Here is a 15,000-nt window from a genome sequence, read left to right as displayed (position 1 = left end):
ATTTTATGAGTAAAACATTGACTTCGTTTAAACTGCAATGACTTCAACATGAGCTATCATCTTAACGGTGGTCGCCAGAGATGGTTGAATTGCTGTTTTCTATTTCCTGTCTGAGCAAGTGTTTAGCAAGCATCGTGATTCATTCGCTACGATCATCGACCCTCCAATCTTGTTCAGCTACCATCAGTAGTACGTCGATGTTCGCCGATCAGAAGTAAAACCAACCCTTAAAAACGTCGTGCTAAATGAGTGGAAGATAAGGTTTTTGTATTCTCATTTCTCATGAGTTCTAAAGTCAGGTTGAAAAACGAAGCACGGCTGAAAGTAGAATGCCCGGCAGATAGCATACTGCTCCTAGAGCTGAAAGTGGACAGCGGATCTGTTTCATTAAATATTTATGAGCGAAGTTGAAGTACATAAATTAAGCGCCCAACGTTACAGTGTACTCGGAATGCTGCTTCATTTTGCAGACGCTCCATAGGTGCGTCCAAAGCGTTCGCTTCATGTGCTTCTTGCTTGTTTGTTCATTCGTGTAACTTCAGATATTTAGTTCTGCCGAATGTTTTCCTCGCAGACCATCCATTAAATAAGAACGAAAAACAGTTATCGCACTCTGACCACCAACGAACAGCCCGAAAGTCCAGTTTGAAACCATACATCATCCACATGTTAAACGAAAGAAGATGTGAACGTTCGAAATATCGATTTTACATCTCGTCGCTGGCTTCCCATGCATATTTTGGTATTTTGGTCGTGCAAAGGTTAAATTGGACTGATACGATATATTCTGCTCTATCTCTGTCGATTGCACTACTCTTGTTTACTTTTGATCATGCCCGCTTCTATACGAGTATTCGTCAGCCTCGGGAATGAGAAGATAAACGCATTACGGTCAGTGGGTTAAGGTGAACGGGTGCTATGAAATTTCATTTTCAAGGGACATACCCTGAAGGAAATACCGTGAGCACCGTGTCTGCGAAAATAATTATTTAACTGCTGCTATATTAACAGTACACCACTTTGCTTTATCGTGGTTTTTAGTAACGATAACGAAGTTACCAACACTAGGATAAAGCACATGAATTGAATTAATCTGTTCCATTTTATTTAATAAAATTGAGCAAAAATCACATAAACAATGAAGGTGCTTTACCAAACACGTATCAATGCTGCTTCCAATGGAAAAAAATGATCATCTGCAAGGAAAACTTGATCAAGCTTCTCGTGACCTTCGATTCATGAATTGAATTGCGATTATGGGGTGTTTTCAGCACGTTAAACGCAACACTTCAATTCAATCTACGCGATCCACTCTTCGCCATTTCCCTTTACTTTCCAGCACAAAAGTTGCCGGTCGAACCGGTCAGACATGGCTAGTTGCTGCATAAACGACCCGGCACCACACCTCCTTCCAGCATCCACCGCTGAACAATCCTTTCAGCGTCCACCGTACCGAGGTTACTGCACCGATGTTGCAGCGATGCCACGAAACATCTTCTGCTGCAATGTGGGAGAGCAAGTGATCAACGTTCCTGCAAGAAAGTCTACAATGGGAGTACTATATTGGGGAGGATGTGCATTTAGTATAAAATAAAATCGATAAAATCGTATAAAGAAAATCGATTTTAAATCGATAATATAAAATCGAACAGAGCATAGCAGTTTTTTTAATTTCTGCTTCTCTATCGATCTCCAATGAGCAAAATATCGGTTTGTTGTTGCTTAGGATCAAGAACCCCCTACAAACTGTAAAGTATCATTCCATCTACCACGATGAGAGATATCAATGACCTCTTCATCGATTCGGGGTCAGGAATAATATCATTGCCTGCATAAAGAAATTCCATTGCTGCAACCTCAATAACACAGAACGGACCTATATCTCTGGCACCTCGCGAGAACCAAACCTTCTTGGTATTCTGGATGCATCGCGTACGATGTTGTTGCGTTCCCTTTGCTAGCTGCGGGGAGGAAGCTGAGGAAATTACCAACGAAAGCGATCTCGATTCGACACACTCTCCGAACTCTCCGAACTTTGTTCTAATCTGCTCTGCTGATGTTCTCTCTCTCTTCCTTCTCATTCGTTCATGTTTTTATGTTTTATGTTGCTGCTTCTAGTTGGGCTATCCCTAAGCGATGCTCGATGTTAAATTGATTGTATCTTCAACGTATAGATCGGGTTTGAGAATATTACAAGTCGTTTTGGAACCTTTAAATACAAAACTTGTTTACTGTTTAAATACCATTTTCCTTGAATGGAAATAGTTACAGGCGAATCTTCAGAGGGTAGCCAAATAACCGGGTGGATTAACCTAGGCCCATAAAACGCAAACTTAGTGGCAACGCCACGGCCTATGAGCTGCGGAAGCAACATAAACGATGCGAAGAGATGAGAGAAGAAAAAGCGATGCTCAATGAATGTGGTACCACATTCATTGCTGCGAATCAGATGAAAAAGGTAAGGAATAAAAGGTGCAAAACGAAGAGCGCAATCTCTCTCCCGCATTCCTACCTTTTCCCTTCCATACATAAAATCGAGATAGCTCTCTCTCTCTCTATGATTTCTGATTCTCTCGCTAGATTTGATTGAGAGCAATTCGGCTCGTTGAGGTAGCTTTCTACTTTTACGTTTAATTCATCTAGTATTAAACACCTTTAATACTTAAACTACTGTACTTTAAACACCTATTACAACATTTTCATTTATTGTTTCTTGGAATTCAAAATTAATGTTGTCTCCAATTGAGCCATTTGACTTTTAAACTTGAACCAGGATTCCCATAGGGATTGATCTTAACTTGGAAACGATTCCGAACTGTTTCGATATCATTTGGAATCGACATCGTGATCGATTCCGGGAATTCGATCGGTCGTGATCAAGATAAACCTAGAATGTGCCAGTTTTAACCAGCAAAAGTAATTATGCCGTAGTTGTGGGGAAAAGATCAGTGTTAATTCATCAGGTTCGTGAATTTGTTTAGGAATTGCACTAACGATAAGGCAATCGAAACAAGTTTATACACATACAAGTTTATATTCGTAGGACTATGCCGTGCCATCCACGCGGTGCAAACGAATGACCGTATAGCACCATTCTATGCACATTATGCAATTATAACAACTGATTTTGGTAGAGAAATGATCACTTGTTATGACTGTTATCTTTTGCTTGAAAAAAGTTAATTAGTTTTCGAATGGCGGTTATTTTAGTGAGGAAGAGAGACTGTTCGCATCAATCCATTCAATCCGTGGATTATTCCATTTGTCTCTTGTCTGGCCGAGGCGTACTGTTTTCGCTTTGAAGAAAGGGAAAAGTAATGTTGTCCATGATTCAGCTGCCACAGCATGTTAACTCCCTTCTTTTGACTCATCGTCGAACGCATTTTCTCCGCCGCTCGCTCGCCAGCTCGTTCATTCTCTCTCGCTCATTTTTGAATCAACCGTCGAGGGGTCGAGATCGCGCTCGGTGCGGTCGCTCGAGTTTTTTTTTGGTGCGTGCTTGTGTGTGAATACGTGCGTGTTTCAGGCGGAACAAAACCGAAACCGCCGCCGGTTGAGGTGAAAATCTTTCCCAAAGCAAGTTCTAGCTTAAAACCCTCGGTGTTATGCTGGTCCGTTATTTGCACGCCTGTTCCATCCACTTCCGGTCCTGAATATCCCGGTGAATCGGCTAAGAAGGTGGGCAGCAAAAGTGAGCGGAAAATACGGAGCCGTCGTGGGCCACGATTTTACCGGCGTACAGCCGCGCATCCGCTCTGTTGTGTATAACCGCCGTTTGCATAAGGGATCCCCGTTTGCGCGTGTGTTTGCTGTTCGTGGTGTGTGCCTGGTGTTTGCGTGCCTGTGTTTGCGTCCACGGAACAAACGGCACGGATTATTACAGATGCTCGTCCCGTAACACAGGGAGCAAGTTTCAGGTTGTGAATAGCGGAAGCCAAGCTAGAAGTGATTTTACACAAGAAGTGCATAGTTTGAACCCCACCCATCCCCATCGCAACATACGGTGCGTTCCAAGAATCGCCGATCGACGTGAAAGGTGATCGCTCTGGTGCACGTGGATCACTCCTGTTGCCAACCCGTCTCGGGTTCATCGGTTTTCAATATGTGCCTCTAGGTGCGCGTGGATCAGCTTGTGGTTCCCCCAGGGACTGCCTCGTTCACACATCTTTCTTGGCAAACCGGAAAAATAGAAGAAATTCATTAATAAAAAGTTGCATCCCTTACAGCAGCTGTTTGTGCCGTGGCCCCGTGAGTTGGTGTGCAGTGTTTGTGTGTGAGCTCGTGTTAAAGGTGAAGCCATTTGTTTTCGTTGTTTCGGAGCAATCGAGTCGCAGAAGCAAATAGTTCAAAAAATTACTGAGTCGTCTTCCGGTGGTTTCACTTTAGAGGTAAGATGCTGGCATGATGTAAATACCAATTTTACGAGTAATTTCGTTTGGAAAACCAATTGCTACCATTAAATGATCTTATCCCTTATTTCGGGGATTGACACTTCCGGGGAAGCTAGCGAACCATCTCCGGGTGGGGCTCTCTTCGGTACGCATACGAGCTGAAAATCCATTTTGATTAAAGTAGGCCCTACGCCGAAGTCACCGATTTGCCTTGTCAGCGAATCTCGACAGTAGAAATAAAAACCCCCATCCGGTAAGGGTTTCAGGCATAACATTTCAATTAAAAGCCCTTGCAACTCCATCACCAAATCAACTGGTCTGGAGCCGATTTCAATTAAACCCCCGTACAATACAAACGTCCCGTTTTTAGTTCCAAGTCCTGCTCACAAAGTCTGCTTTCGCACTCGTTTGTTGCCCACTTATCGGCCTGTCCAGCTTCTCATGCAAAGCAACCTTCGCCCTCCTCTCTTTCGGCTCTGCTGGAGGTTGTCGCGAAATTTTGTGATCCACTTCCCTTCCTTCCCCCCTTATGTGTCTGGTCCACTGATTTGCGAGGTACGATTTGCATAACTCGCGGTACTCTACATGTTGCCTGTAAGCAATAAAGGGGCCCGTCTACCCTTTCGTTTCGATATCTGCGGGTGACCAGCGCAGGAGGAGCAAGGGGGTGTCGCGGAAAAACGGGCTGCCTCAACTGAAGGCGAACAACTGCTCTCTGTAGTCACAGGGACGACGGGACAGCACCACCACCAGCAGCAGCAGCAGGAGAGGGACTGTTATCCATTCGATGCAATTCGCTTGTCGTCCTTTCTATCTCAACTTTCGGAGCGGGTTGCTCCGTTGATTGCAAGTAAACGATTTTGAGAGCAGTAAGAGGATTTTGATGAAACGCTGCTATGCAACGCGCGGATGCTTGAAGGCTGCAAGTAGTCCCCGTTCCAAATGATGGAACGAACGGGTTATAGCCCTACGGCATCTGTACAATATGACGCCGAAGACGCGACGCGACCTCCGCCACCATGAACGTATTAATCCATTTGAAATCCACCATCGCCACGAATGCCACGAATGCGTATGTCGAGGAATCAAAAGCCGCATTGTGTCCTGTGTGTGTCCTATGTGTGTGTTTGGAAGGCTTGTTGTTGCTGCATTGGTTCAAAACATTCCATTTCCTGTGTCGGCCTTTTTTTTTGTAATTCTGCTGCCTCCAACCATCCGTACGGCGGTGGACACGAATATGATGCCTTTCCAGTCTTCCAGTCTTCAGGAAAGACATTAGAGAGATAAAATCCTCCAGTTCACCAGAATTCGGAGTGCATCAAGTGGGTGCCATGTGGATGAAGCTACAAAGAAAACTCCATCCATCCCATCCTGCCGCGCAGCAGACGCGCTCACTGATGATGCGCCCGTGTGTCCATCCGTACACAGAAAAAGGGGAGAAGAGAAAGATGTCTCGATGATCGTTGGTCGCCATGGCGTTTGATAGAACCATAGCGACCAAGTTTGAGTCTCCTACCCTCGATTGGTTTCTTCGTACCGGTCGTAGTCGGCTTTATTTTCCGTATGAGTCTCACGATGAGTTTGGTCGATGACCTTTGCATCAATCGCGAGATGCGTTGTTGCGTCGAAATCATCGCCTCACCGAATCGCCTCCGACACTCAATCATGATCGACGATCGTCGTGTTCAGGCTGTACCAGCATATGTTAATGGTGTTCTGGTCCGAAGCTGCAGCTGCCATTTCTGCTGTGCAGCAGTTCACATTGGTTTGGTAGATCGGTGAACACAGAACAGCAGAACCACAGGCCGCCGTCACCACAGTGCCATTGAATCGTTTCATCGGCGGCCGGTGGCGCATGTTGGGCGTTGGCAAAGGCAAAGGCAAAGAGGCATGATTAATTAAAATGCGCGCGTTGCAATGGGCATCGCCGTCGTCGTCGTCGTCGCGCACATATGACACGCTAGTTGCGCCACCGTGTGTTGTTTTCGACGCGTTACAGGCGGTGCCAGCTTAGCGAATGTCCCACCCGTGTCCCCCCTTTCGGCCACTGCTCCGCGTCACGGTTCGTTTCAGCGACTTGCTGACTAATATTTCCGCCCAGCAGCAGCGTGCTCCGTCGTCCATTCCGAAAGAATGGTTCAAGGCACTCGCTCTCTCTCTGCTACCCAGTAACGATCACGAACGATCATGTCCCCCACTGGTTGGCACCAGGCATGAGCATGAGCAAGCACAGCACTACCTTCGCTGTATAGAACTTTCGATGCGTGTGCGTAACGGGACACTCCATGGCGCACCAAACCCGTAAGGCGACAGCGGCTTGAAGACGTCATCCTGCCGTGCCATGGCCTGGCCCCGCGCCCCGGATCGTTACTTGCTTTGCTCTGTTTGGTGGTGCTGGTGTCCCTGTGCGCCAAACCGGCAGCCGGCATCGCGCCGGTATCGCAATTTATTTTTAGTTTGCACCAGCCAAAGCGCCACAGTGGTAAACGTGTGCCGCGCCACATCACCAGGGAACGACGCGAATGGTGGATGTGATGCGTTGGTAGAATGTCTTGGCCGCCGCCCCCCATGACGGCTGCAAGACAAGACGACGACCATGGGGTGGCATGGTGGTGGCTGGCTGGCTGGCTAGTGACCATGATGGGACGCCGCGAGTGGTTTTGAAACTCCATGGACAATGAACACTTTCGCGCTGTGACTTCCCGCATAACTTCGAAGCGCAGCAAGCGGCATAAATCATACCAAACACCACCGCCACCACCGCCCGTTAACCCTTATGCGATGCGTTCTGCGCCGGGTTTGGCAGATGGTTCTTCAATAACTGCCGGACGGTCACAACAAACTATATGACTCACTAAAACACGACGCCTCTCATTGCCTCCCCAGACACACACTCCACATGATGATGATGATGATGGTTCGATGGCTCCAACGTCTGTTTTATCATAAGGAGGTCGTCAGCAGTACCGGACCTTCGGTTACCAGCCACTTATTTATAGTTTTAAACGGTAGAACCTTTTTGCTTGATGTTTATCAGTTCCGAAATGATGTCACCCCGTGCTCTTGTGCAGGCATTGAACAAAGATAAGCCTACATTTGGGAATGGGAAAAGGTGGTATGTTATCGAATCGAAAACGATACCGAAGTTAGAAGGCCGGCCACTGCTTCAATTGATCAACAACGAGATCATTTACATTTAAAATATTTTATATACTGCAGCACGGGTTCGCTCTTGTGGTTTTTTAGGTGTGTAAGCACAATTTTTTAGTTAGTTTATTAAACTGATTCCATTGCTTCAGACAGACTGGAAATGCTGACACGGACGGCTACGAGTCAGCGTATTCATAGTAGTGCACATTTGACTGTGTTGTCGAGGCTAACCAGCCACACGGGGTCGTCGTTAATGTTAACCTCGCACTTTGCTGATGATGCTTGAAGCGCTTTTGCTGTCGAGTAGCAATTGACCATGTCTCAACACTCTCACTTTTCTCTCGAATCTCGAACTCCTCTACCATCCTTAAACTTCAAATACTTGGGAAGCAGATACGATCTGAAATAATCACACACAACGATATACCGCGCCCCCACCTTATGCGAAATAGTAAAGCTCTTCAGTGGCGCTCTTGTCATGTTTTGACATGAAAGCTATCCCTAATGGCATGAGATCAAGAGCAGCGATTATTATTATACTTAGCGGAACACCCTGCATCGGGGGAACTCAAGAACCAGAAATGATTATGGTGACACCCATTTCGATTATTAGTATTGCCACTTCCGTGAAACCGCTGTTTGGGGCGTACAGCGCAGCTCGATACGAAATTGGTTATACGATTGGCTCCCAAACCCTCTCCCAATATGCTGGCATCATTTTGGGAGGATCCATATTCCCAATGATCTTTACGATCTTCTAACATTGTGGGGTCGTGTGATAGTGTGGTGTTTGGTGGGCCTGGGCCTGGGCCAGATTTCGTAACGGTGGCATGAATGATTCATTTCCAATATGTGCTCCCTTAACTTTGTTGACACAGGCCAAAGTGGGTTGACTGTTTTGGCCTTTCTCTTCCTCCAACCAACGAATACCGTCAGTGGGAAGTGTGTTTCAAAGAGATTCTTACCCTTCCATTCCGGGACAGTGCCCGAGACTCGTCGGTGTTCTGGCAAACGGGTAGGCGGGAACGACGCGACTTAAATCGGTTGCTGCTCTCGCATGGATCCAGAGCGCGAGTTCGTCTCGGGGGGATTTAGCCACAAGCAATGCTGTCAGCAGTATAACATAGCGAGGAGAACATTTTTCAAATTCGGTCAGATGTTTCTTGTCACATCATGCATTTACTGACGAAGATCGAAAGTGTTTCTCTGCCCTCTTACGCCCCATATCGGTTACAGGGTTATTCCCCTTCGAACTGCTGATGTTAGTGCGTCGATGTTAGCTGCGTCGATGTTAGCTGCGTCGATTTAGAAGTATCAATCATTCGCCTAGTCCACGGTGCGTCACTAAGATCGGTAGGATCGATCGTGTAACAAGCAGAGTGTCTGATGCCGACAGAAATGATCGAGAAATGCGCATCTTCGACCATAATGAGAGGAAAGCTTCAAACAATCGTTTCATTATCAAGCAACGTCTTGCGTCAGCATTCACAATTGAAATGGTTCGTTTTGTTTTTAGTTTGACGGAAACAAAATGTGTTGAAAAGTGTTTACCTGGCACTATGGCGGTTCTAAATTAACATAATCGTGGTGGATAAGCAAATACAGATTTGCGTGAATATGTTACTTCTATTTAATTTACCACTGTCATGACTATACATGAGGACATGAGACCTGTGTTTTCGCGGTGCAAGTGCCTCGGCACTGCCACCCTCGCTGCGAGTCATCTCGAAAGAGGCATACAGCAGCAGGGTGGTAACGGGAAACCAAGCTAGTGGTTTAGTGGGTGAGAGTCCCACACTGTTCCTGAGGACCTTCCTCAGGTTCGTACATTAGTATTCCATCTAGTTTGTTAAACGAATAAAAAAAAAAAAAAAAAAAAAAAAAAAATGACTATGTAGCAGTTTAATTTAAAGATGTGGATGTTTTAGTGATAGAGTGGTGATCAAATGTATAACAAAAATCACAAAACAACCTAGTAAAAGTTAGCAGGTTGGATTTTAAAACAATCATCCTCTATTTCTCATTATATCTGTCCATCATCCCCCGTTATCAATCTTGTAACGGAGGCCCCCTGACCCTAGACGAATGAAATTGAAATGATCCCTGTGGTAACCCAGAGTGTAACTGGCATCAAAAGCTAGTCTGCAAGGTGTTTCACCGTCAACTAATTCAGGGTGTACCAGTTCAGAGCACCGTTTATTTCCAGTGGATTGGTTCTGGTCCTTCCAGTTGATTGATTTCTGGAAAGTTCTCAATGTTCCCAACCAGTTCATCGCAAGGATCGCAAAGAAAAATTATCTTTCAGTCTCAAAGGATTCCAAGAAAACCACAAACGGTATGATTGATGCTGTTCCAAAGACCGTCTCCAAAAAGTATTCAATTAAACCATCCTATTCCTTCTCAATTTTTCAAAATGAGATGTGTGTGGTTCTAATATTGCCTAGGATGGTAATATTCAAATGAGCTCTCAGGCACATCATTGGTCGCATCCGCATTGCCTCGTTCTAAATTGATACCATGGAAAAAGTGGAATCAGAATCGAGCCTTTCCTGCTATCAATGTCTATTTCCTTCGAAGAGGCATTCGTTCGGCATTCTCTTTCTCTCCGCTAGTCACTCGATAAGTGGCATTGGCAGTCATGCTGCACCTTCACCGGAAATTGATGGCGGTGATTAGAGGCGGAATGACACCATTAGGTGCCGCCGCCCCCACGAGGTCAGCACACGCCGGGCGGTACGCCACACGCCAAGCTGAACAATGCGTACCACCCAGACGCATCTCCCGCAAGATGTAAATAAACAGGGAATGGCTTACTGGAGAGAGCTGGGAAGAAGAGGGGTCCATGGGGAAAGAGTGGCATCCGTTGTAATTTGTTTTTTTAGTTGGATCGAGAACATCGAGCTCAGTCTCAAAAAAAGAAGGGAGTAGGGAACGAGGGAATCTTCCGTCTTTTTGGGCTTCTTACACGCCGGTTATGATTCCAGCTGGCAATGTGCTGTACACTACGATGGAGTAATTGGATGAGGAACATCATATTGGGTTCTTTTGAGGAACATCGCAATGGGATTCCAGCGCCAAGTATGGTTTTAATCTACGGCTAAGCGAATAGATCCGACCATCGTTCCATGACTATCGTCACTCTTCATGTGACCCATGAGCACATGAAAAAAATCAATGAGAAAAGCAATAAGTCCGGCAGCAGTAGCAACTGGAGCGTCGCAGGCAGTCGTGGAATGGATGACGGCAGACGACGGTATAAAACGACGTTTCTTTGCTATGATTTTCAGTTTTATGAGTGGTCTCGTGAACGCAGACGAGCATACCACGGCCGAGGCGCGGCTCTTGAAATTGAGACGGTTGTTCGATGTGCTCCTCTCTGGCGTGCATGATACACACTTCGTGGTCCTCATCACATCACTCCACCGACGCCCTTCTTCTTATCTTAGTTCCTCCGGCATTACTATGCCGCAATGTATAGTGCCCAACAGTCAGTTAGAGGCGCAGCCCGGGTTCAACATAGAATACACAGGCACGCACGAGGCGCTGCCGCATTGAGGATGAGGATAAATAAATAAATAATATCTGTGACAGCCATATTTATAACAAGTATGGTACTGTGTTTAACACGATCAGCCTGAACGATCGGAACGAGACGATCGTGATAAACGCTGGAAAGGCGAGGCATACACATTGTTAGTGGCAAACGATTCAAAAAGCCACATACGGCAGTTTGATGACGAAACGATGCTTTCTTTTCATCTGCGTCTTTTTTGAATAATGTGTTTAGTGGGGAGGGATGAGTGGGAAAAGGTGCATCAACATTATCATGCAATCATGCAATCATGAATAACTTTTCGTTCGTTGGTTCGTATAAATTAACATTCAAAACTTCAAGTAATATACTAAAGTATGTTAGCTTCAGGGATCTGATTTATGTTGTTAAAACATATACAAACAGTTAATGATTGAACAGATATAAACATAGGAATGCATAAGTATGTAAGCTATTTCGCCTTTTTTTTGCTATTTTTGGATTAATGATTACTTAGATCGATGATATGATGGAGCATCAGAAACGATGAGAACCGCAATTCGGTTAATGGCACAATTCCAGCAAACCGCAAATGGTGGATGTGCTTTTGTTAAACATAGAATGATATCGGAATGAATAGCAGCAGCACTAGCAGAGCATTATTGTGCACATAAATTGATTTGTCATTGCTGATAAAACTGGAATGTTCGCATGAGTTTTTCGAGCACGACAATTGACTATTCATGCTGCGGATAGCTATTGGAAGTGCTCCTGAAATAGCTTCATAAAGGTTCTATGCTTTTTTTCCTAATGAAAATGAGAGTGGATTATTTTCCGATCACTGCAGTTATCGTATACTAACCTACTTTTGTACACTGATGCATTTATGGAGTCATAGATTGAAAATTGTAAAATACTTTTGCCATGGATGAACATTCTGTGACTCGATATTAACATCTGCAGATGATTTTTTTTATTTGAAAAACAGAACATAAACAAACCATATTTAATATTGGTTGAAATAATGGTCCATAAATAAGAATAAATTCTTCACCAACTCTAAGCAACATTTTTGTGCTTCATATTAAGACCATAACGGAGTGGAACATTTTAACTACCACACCACAGTCAACAGCATTCAGGACAGAGAGGAGTATAAGGGCTAACCCTCCTTCGGCGTTGCAATGTGTGCCGCATGGAAATCATAAAAGCGAAGAAACGAGACCCAGGAAGCAGTAGTCACTTGCGTTTACGATCTCTCCAGCGAGGCAAGAAAGAACTGTTTCGCGCGGGACGAGAGTCTCACTGAACTGGCTTTCAACAATGGCTCGATGATGGGTATCGACCACAACACCGGGAGGCACTTCCAACACGCGTTGTAACGGGGTAGCCGTTAAAATTCCGCCAGCATATTACTAGCACCAAACTAATTTCTTCATTAAATGAAATGTTTACGGTCACATGAAAAAATCGATGCAGCATACTGAAGACTGTTCTTTTGCTTTACTAACACTGATCGTAGAAGGATGTAGAAGGAGAGCGTGCTATGCGTTGGTTATGTTACAATTTAAGTGATAATATTTCTTATTTTATAATGTTTGACGCGGCGGAAATCAAGTATCACATGTTTTGATGATACCTTCGCATGTGGTTTTTAGTTCCGACCGCTTACCCTAGACCACAGCTACTCGATTGAATGAACGTTAAGTGTGCCGCTAGCGAGAAACACAAGCGTTTAATTGATTTTTTTCTGGATCCCATGCCGTAGGGTCAGCATATTTATGGGTGGATGCAAGCGTTATCGTGCTGATCTCATCATTAATCGCATAACCAACCACCGCGTCCAGTCGAAGTTTAAATAATATTATCTGCCTGCCGCATGATGGATAAAGATTGCGAGTTGGTTTTCTCCCAGCCGACCCAGAAACCAACCGATGGTTTAAATTGCTTCTTCCATCGTATCGTAGCCACACTGACAAACCACCGAGATGATGGTCGAAGACCGTATTATACTTGTAGATCATTTTTACATCGCTTAGCAAACTAAGCTTTTTTAACACTTTCTTTGCAAATATTCCAAATGTTGAAATTTCCAACAATAATGTTATCCCTTTTGGAGCAATGCGAGTAACAGTAAGAGCAGTCAATGATAGAATCATTTGAATGAAACGCTTGTCACAAAAAATCCGCAGAAATAAATGTCAATGACTAATGTGTAATAACAATTAAGTAATCTCCGATTTGAAGATGCTATTTGCTAACACTTTCTGAAAAAAAACTGTTCCGGTCATGCGCCTTTTTATTAAGGTGCAAACTGCTTCTTTCAGTTTATCAATAGATTTGCTCATCCGTTTATATTGTTGGAGGTTTCTCAAATGGGTTTTATCTTGCTGTGTTCGAATCGTTCGAATTTCTTTATTCCCGTTATTCCCGGAATGCCACAATAAAACGTAGAATACTATTGTGTTTCATCGTCTCACTTACGCCTCATCGAGCTCCCAACGCTGGAAAACACTCTGAGGACAGGTTTCAATTTATGAAAAGTATCGAATTTCACGCAAACGGTACTTGTAAAGCTGGAAGATACCATTTCATTGGCCCATCATCGTGTGCATCCGGTGCGAAATCCTACGGTGCAATGTTCCTATTTTTCGCACATATCAAAAGAGAACTGCTGCTGCAGCGATACTACACCGTTTGGACCCACTCCCTGTCTAGTACATTCTGTCGGTTTAGCTTGACGACAATCGACTCCAGCCTAATATGGATGGAGTGCTGAGCTGAGGAAGATTAATTGGATCGTAAAGTGCATAAACAAGGCCGCAAAGGCAGACAAAAGCCATCTAATAGCTATCTTCTTACTCTTTCTCCACTGTTCCTCGCTCTCCATACACTATGATTGAGCAATAAATTTTCCACCAGACCGTCGGGAAAATGATGACATCAGATTGAAGCGTACCATGGCGCTACCATTTGATGACATTGGCATCAGGCTAGTGTGCCGAAGAAAAAAAAACATATAAAACAATTGTTGTTTGCTTCGTGGTTTAGTTGAAGTTATCAAATTATTGCCGAATTTGTACATTATTTCTTATTGCCATATCATAATGTTGTAAATATTATGTTCGTATTGGCAAAGGTTTGGGAATTTAGAAGCTGCATACCTACACACTATCATCCTACGCTGCAACGATGCATCGTAAATATTAGAAGAGACTGTAAACGTCACGGCAAATCATAACGTCTGTAAGTGGTGTGCCGACGGACGGAAAAATGAGACGAAATGGGGCAGCATCTGGATTTCATCACTACGGGGAGATCCGTTCAGGGAGTCGGCATCCGGTTTTTAGTCAATCGAAAATGGTTCCAATTTTAGATTTTTGATCATAGAATCTCGCGTGTGATGAATTTGACCTACATCGAAACTGATCTTCTGTCGGTGTAAGAGGCTTGGTGCGTCGTTCGCATATCTCGCACGTGGATGATGATCATGACGATGATCGCATGAACTGCACACTAGCAAAAAGGTGTTGGTAAGTTGCAGCATAGCAATTCAGGAGTGTGACGAACATGTGTCTGGCGGTCGTGTGCAGTGCAGTGGGCTATAAATGAAATTCAAACTTCAAAATGGTTGCTGAAAATCGAATCCGTGCATATGTGTTCAAGCAGTTAAAGAAATGTATGGTAAATTGCACGCGATCGTTTGTTTCGCCGTTCCATGGAGACTCAACATTATTGACTAAAACGACGACCATTAGCTGTGCTTAATTTTGGTTAGAGAAACGTTAATGAAATTAAAATGATTGCACCGCGCAAACGCTAAATGTAGCAACGTATTTCACGCAAACTACACTGCCAACCGCCAATTGGCTATCTAATAGCAAACGAATCACACCATCGTGCATTGATTTATTTTCGCGTAGGAAG

At 44.4% G+C, this 15,000-nt stretch overlaps 1 protein-coding gene across 9 annotated transcripts in view; it reads left to right on the top strand.

The window, feature by feature from the left end:
- Positions 1 to 15,000, top strand: part of LOC125957035 (uncharacterized) — a 66,099-nt gene that overhangs the window by 20,304 nt on the left and 30,795 nt on the right. For 3 of the 9 annotated variants that reach the window (XM_049689401.1, XM_049689400.1, XM_049689393.1), the window contains exon 1: positions 3,448 to 4,388. The exons of 1 other annotated variant lie outside the window; for it this stretch is intronic. The gene's annotated coding sequence lies outside the window, so the exon portion shown is untranslated. Of the gene's footprint in view, positions 1 to 3,441; positions 4,389 to 15,000 lie in introns of those variants that run through there. 5 more of the 9 variants (XM_049689398.1, XM_049689395.1, XM_049689396.1 and 2 more) reach the window with 5 other exon arrangements.

The sequence above is a fragment of the Anopheles darlingi genome, chromosome 3, assembly GCF_943734745.1.
Source record: "Anopheles darlingi chromosome 3, idAnoDarlMG_H_01, whole genome shotgun sequence".
NCBI lineage: Eukaryota > Metazoa > Arthropoda > Insecta > Diptera > Culicidae > Anopheles > Anopheles darlingi.
This window is presented reverse-complemented; position numbering and strand designations above follow the sequence as displayed.